Here is a 6,000-nt window from a genome sequence, read left to right on the forward strand (position 1 = left end):
AATGGTCTGAGGCTCAGTAAGATGGGCAGCCAGGCATGAAAGCTGGTTAGAGGGGAAAGTGGCCCGAATTCATGCTGGACTCAACAAGCCAACATTCGAGATGAAACAGAGGTAGGGAGCAGTAGTGTGGTCGGAATGGGTGTTGTCAGACATGACAGGTGAGAACAGGACCAGGTAGACCAGTGGAAACCAGAGCACTCCACAGACCAGGAGCAAACAGTCGAGGGGAGTTGGCACCAGCCAGGGCTGAAGAGGTCCCAGGGTCTGAAGGGTTGAGAGGTGTGAGCTTGAAAAGAAGTGAGAGGCTACAGCACCTAGAAGTGTTGCAGCCAGGGAGGTAACCCCTTGCCCGGCAAGGAAGCCAAGCATTCCTCCCTGAATGACAGGAGCCGTCAGAAATGATAGGGCTGGAGCCAAGAAGGAGAAGAAATGGGAATACCTACCGAGTGAGTGACCTGCCAGAGGGGAGCAGGTGCTTCAGGAAAACCATTGTTAGGTGTCTTGCACAAGTAAGAATTAAAAGATACCAGAAGAAACATACTGTGCTCACCCCACAGTGTGCAAAGCACGTGGTAGGTGAGCTGCAGACACTGGTTGGATTCGTTATCATCCAGCTAGGAAAATACATTTCAGGCCTCCTATTCATTTGACTTCTTGCCTGAGGTGAGGAGTTTGGGTTTGGAGAAAATCAGTCATTTTTGTTGTTGTTGTTGTTTTGTTTTTATTTTTGGCTGCGTTGGGTCTTCGTTGCTGCGCTCGGGCTCCCTCTAGTTGCGGTGAGCGGGGGCTACTCTTTGTTGTGCTGCGTGGGCTTCTCACTACGGTGGCTTCTCTTGTTGCAGAGCATGGGCTCTAGGCTCGTGGGCTTCAGTAGTTGTGGCATGTGGGCTCAGTAGTTGTGGCACGCGGGCTCAGTAGTTGTGGCGCACGGGCTTAGCTGCTCCGTGGCATGTGGGATCTTCCCGGACCAGGGTTTGAACCTGTGTCCCCTGCCTTGGCAGGCAGCTTCTTTAACCACTGCGCCACCAGGGAAGCCCAAAAATCAGTCATTTTTTTGTCCTGCTTGTGATTTAGTGAAGCCCTTGCCCCAGGAGAGGTAAGCAGAACCTGCTGTTTCATCATGGGATTTTGGCGAAGTCCCCTCCCCACAAACCTCCCTCCCTATAAGTTTCTATTGACCTGGGATTCTGAGTTTATTATTTCCTCCCTCCTCCCCCAGGCAGAGCTGGGGCAGCACAAGACGCAGCACACCAGGGGGAGGACCCGCTGGGAGGGTGGATAGAGGCTCAGTTGGCCTGGCTGACGGTCTTTCTTGAAGGGAAGCATGTCAGTCACAAGTACTTTTGGCTACAGGTATTAGAAACTCCAAAATGTCAGTGGCTTAAATAAAAAAGAAGTTTCCTCTCATATTAAAGAAATCCCCAAACTTGGAAGCAACCCAATATCTTCAAGTAGGTAAATGGATAAATAAACTGTGGTACATCCAGACAATGGAATATTATTCAGCAATAAAAAGAAATGAGCTTTCAAGCCACAAAAAAAGGCCCAGAGGAAACTGATACACATAGAGCCAAGTGAAAGAAGCCAGTCTGAAAAGGCTCCATACTGTATGATACTAAGCATGTGGCATTCTGGAAAAGGCAAAACTATGGAGACAGTGAAAAGATCAGTGGTTGTCAGGGATACCAGGGGGTGGGGGAGGGAGGGATAAATAGGTAGTGCACAGGGAATTTTTAGGATGGTGAAGCCATTGTGTATGATGCTGTAAAGGTGGGTACCTGTCGTTATCATTTGTCAAAGCTTATAGTGTGTACAACATAGAGAATGAATCCTGATGTAAACCGTGGACTCTAGTTAATAATAACGTTATCAGTATCTGTTCATTGATGGCGGCAAATACACCACACCAGTGCAAGATGTCAATAGTAAAGGAAAGCATTGGGGGTGTGGCTCTCTGACCTTTCCTCTCAGTTTTTCTGTAAACGTAAAACTGTTCAAAAACAAAGTCTGTTAATTAAAAAAAAAAAAAAGTCCAGGATAGGCTACCTTGGGCTGGAATGGTATAGTTCCATGGCCATCTGAGACCGAGGAACCTGTTATCTCTCTGCCCTTCTAGCTAGTGTGTAGCTCTCATCCTCAGGGTCCTCCTTGTGGTCTGGGATGACTGCTGGAGCACCAGCTATCTAAGTTACAGGCAGCAGGAAGGAGCATCCCAGATGACCTAGCTTTCATTTATTAATCTTCCCAGAGTCCTACCCGGTACTTGCATTTGTATCTCACTACTCACATGGATACACGTAGCTAGAAGGGAAGCTGGGAAATGTAGTCTTTTCTCTGGGTGTCTTTGGCACCCCTAGTGATACTGCACTTCTGTCACTAAGGAAAAATAGAAGGGGTATTGGGTGGCAGCTAGCTGTCTCTACCTCAGGAGGCACAACCTTTTTTTTTTTTTTTTTTCCCTGCACCTCATAGCACGTGGGATCTTAGTTCCCCAACCAGGGATCGAACCTGTGCCCCCTGCAGGGAAGCACGGAGTCCTAACCACTGGACCGCCGAGGAAGTCCCAGGAAGGCACAGCCATTCTTGGGAGCTTAGGGTTTGGCCTTTTAAAGGAGCCCTGTAGTTTCTCAGCAACCCTGCTTGGGGCACACTGCTGGGTCTTGCCCCAGCCTGGAGGAATTCCAGAAGGAATCTGTGACTGACAGGGAGGAGTGTGAGGACTGCCTGACTGGGAGGGGCTGAGAAGGAACACTGCCCACCCCTTGCCCCTTCCGAGGAAGGCTCACTGGGCTGCAGGCTGACATCACTTTTTCTGCCCTCATATTGGAGGGAGAAGCGGGATGGACCAAATGATGACTCGGGTAGTAACACGAGTGCAGTGGTGAAGCACTGGGCCTCCCCTTCTAGGGAAGGGAAGGCCTGCCTGTGTGCCAGGCGGGGTCTGGGGGCTAGGGCAGCAGGGCACGGCCCCTGTTTTCTGTGCAACGGGAAGCGGAGCCAACCCACGAACTCCCAGTTCCTTGAGGCAGGCTGGGCATCCGCCCTAATGAATCACAAGCCCTCCCAGTAGAGCGGGAGCTGCTGGCAGCGCCGATGGGGCTTCTGGCTGACAACACTCGCTGTGATCTTCCGGGTGCGTCAGATGCCCTGCTAATTGCTTAAATGACGGCACAGCACCGGAGGGCAGAGCAGCAGGCGAGGCTGTGACAGGGGAGGAGAGCGGGGTAGTCATCTGTGGAGACACTGGGTCAGAGCAGACCTGTGATGGGCGTGATGCATCTTTCCTCCAGCCTGTTAACGGGGCTAAAACCCCGTAACTGCCCACCGGCAGCTGCCAGTGTCGGAGCCGGGGTGGTCGCGGGGGACCCGCTGACCCTCCAGCCACGTGTCGCGGGGCGGGGGTGGAGGGAGGTTTTCTCTGCTCCATCCCCCTCTGCTGACCAGACCCTGGGACCCGGAGCCCTGATAATTAAGGTCGAACGTCTTTTTCTCTTCGTGTGCGCAGAAAACACTTGGTTTTAAAACCATTACATAATACATCTGCTTAAATATAACGTTACTTAACAGGATAGGGCCAGAGCCTTCTTAGAAAATGGTTTTAGCCACAGCGCGGGATCTGAAAACTGCAGGAGAACAGAGGAAATTATTAAGTGGGCCAGTTTATATTTATTAGTAGAGATTTTGTGTTTGTGTATCAGATGAGACAAAGAAGTTTAAGGTAATTTGGTAGAAAAGTGTCCATTATAAAAACTCACTGTGGCAGAGTTTCTCTTTCTTTATTCATTCAAAACATACCTCTGAATATTAGCTGCGCGTCAGGCATTGTGTGATTTTGCCAACAGGGATGGGAAGATAAAAGGGAGTTGAGGGCTGGGGTCACCTGATCACCGATGGCCCGTCCTTGCTGTGGTTACTGCTGAGATGGTCATCATTGTGGACAGCCTGGCCGGCCAGGCCTCTGGAGCGTCTGGCCAGGCTGGAGAGTGCACCTTCCCGAAGATGCCCTGGCCTTTCCCCTCCGGGTCTGCAGCCGGGCTCCCCTCTACCCTCTTCCAGCCCGAGAGACTCTCGCTCTGACCTATGAATAAAGGAAAGCCCGATTTTCACCACTTCCCAACTTCTGCGAAAGATCTTTTGCGCACCCCAAGTCCTCTCCGCATTATAAAGATACAACATGCATGCTTCTGACGACGGCATTATGTCTGTCTATGGAATCCTCTAGAAGCCTTTAAGGGCCTGGGCTTCTGCAATACTAAGCCAAGAGACTTGTAGGAAGTCTCTGCCTTCTGTCCTGTTGCATCCCTCATGGGGCAGATGCTGTTGTTGGCTACCAAACACCCATTCCAACCTCCTTCTTGCAGGGCTTACAAGGGCGCTGCTGTAAGAGCACAAAATGGGAGGCCTCTAAAGTGTTTTTTTAGATCATTTGTGCCTTTTCAGTCATTTTGGCTGCAGTGTGATCACTGAGTCAGGATATTAACCAGAGCTGGGGCAAGCTTTGGCCCCTGTGGGGTCGTAGGTGAGTCAGAAAGATGCGTTCTATTCATTCATCAGGGGAAAACCAGGTTTAGGCAAAGAAAATACAGATGATTGTTGGAATTTATTATCCAAGTATTTGTGAGATTTTCATTACAATTAACTCTAAATCCTAAATAACTTTAAAAGACATATCAAAAGTATCAGTGCTTGGCAGGTTGATGACAAGATTATAATTGTTTTAAAAAGTGATTTTGGATAGAAGGGATGCTTCTCTTTTGTCTCCTGGTTAACAGTGCTTACTGAATCTCACGTGGCCATCGGGCATGGGTAACTCGTTAGCTGACGTTTACCTGGACTTAGTTAGCATTTATTCAAAGGGCCAACTTGGGGAAATGCCAGGGAAGTGAGTAGTAGATTCAAACCTCAAATCTATACACTGGTGGCCAGTGTTAGGCCCCCTCTCTGCATTTTCTTTCTCTGGTCACTTCAGGCATGTGGCTGTTCCTCTTTGGAGCTTACTGAGCCTGGGTCTGGTCCCTGAATGATGTTTGTCTTTCCAGAGGTAACGAAGACAGACACGGAAGACAATGGGATGAATCTCAACAGAGACACAAGTAGCATTACGCTTGACTGACTTAAAAGCCTTTTTGTTGCTGTTGGAACACTTGTAAACATCCTGCAGAGAGAGAGAGAGAGACAGAAGGGAAAGGAATTGAGAAACGAATGAGAACTGAATTGCATGGCAATAGTTCTACCTGTCAGATCTGCCACTGCACCCAAGGTCTTCCTTAAGAAAATGATTTCCCTTTTTATCACTCCACGTTATCATTTTTTATCATTCATTCATCCTAAACACAGGCTGGGCAGGAAGTTCTACCTTTTCCCATTTATCACTCACAAAAAACTGTAGACTATAGTGTCTTTTTGGAGGTTTACAAGAGGATAACACCAATTTAAGGCAATTTTCCAAGTCAATCTTGGGATGAGGATAAATCATCGTGGATGATTTAAACAAACGAAGTTGTGCAGACTCATATACTTGAACAGTTTTACAGGCTCATATACTATAACGTTTATTTTTAGAGCAGTTATAGGTTCACAGCAAAGTTGAGCAGAAAGTACAGAGAGTTCCCATGTGCTTCCTGCCTCCACCCCCAACCCACAGAGCCTCCCCAGGATCACATCTTGCACTGAGTGGTGCATTTGTTATGATGATGATGTTACATGTCCCTGTTATCAACCAAAGCCCATTACATTAGGGTTCACTCTTGGTGTTGTACATTCTATGGGTATTTTAAAAAAGTATAATGACACATATCCATCATTATAGTATCATACAGAATAGTTTCACTGCTTTAAAAGTCTCCATGCTCTGCTTGTTTGTCCCTCACTCCCTCCTAACCCCTGAGAACACTGTCTCTAGAGTTTTGCCTTTTCCAGAGTGTCACATAGTTGGACTCATACAGTATGTAGCCTTTTGGATTGGCTTCTTTTACTTAACAATATGCATTTAAGGTTCCT

Source organism: Mesoplodon densirostris, chromosome 17 (genome assembly GCF_025265405.1).
Source record: "Mesoplodon densirostris isolate mMesDen1 chromosome 17, mMesDen1 primary haplotype, whole genome shotgun sequence".
Taxonomy (NCBI): domain Eukaryota; kingdom Metazoa; phylum Chordata; class Mammalia; order Artiodactyla; family Ziphiidae; genus Mesoplodon; species Mesoplodon densirostris.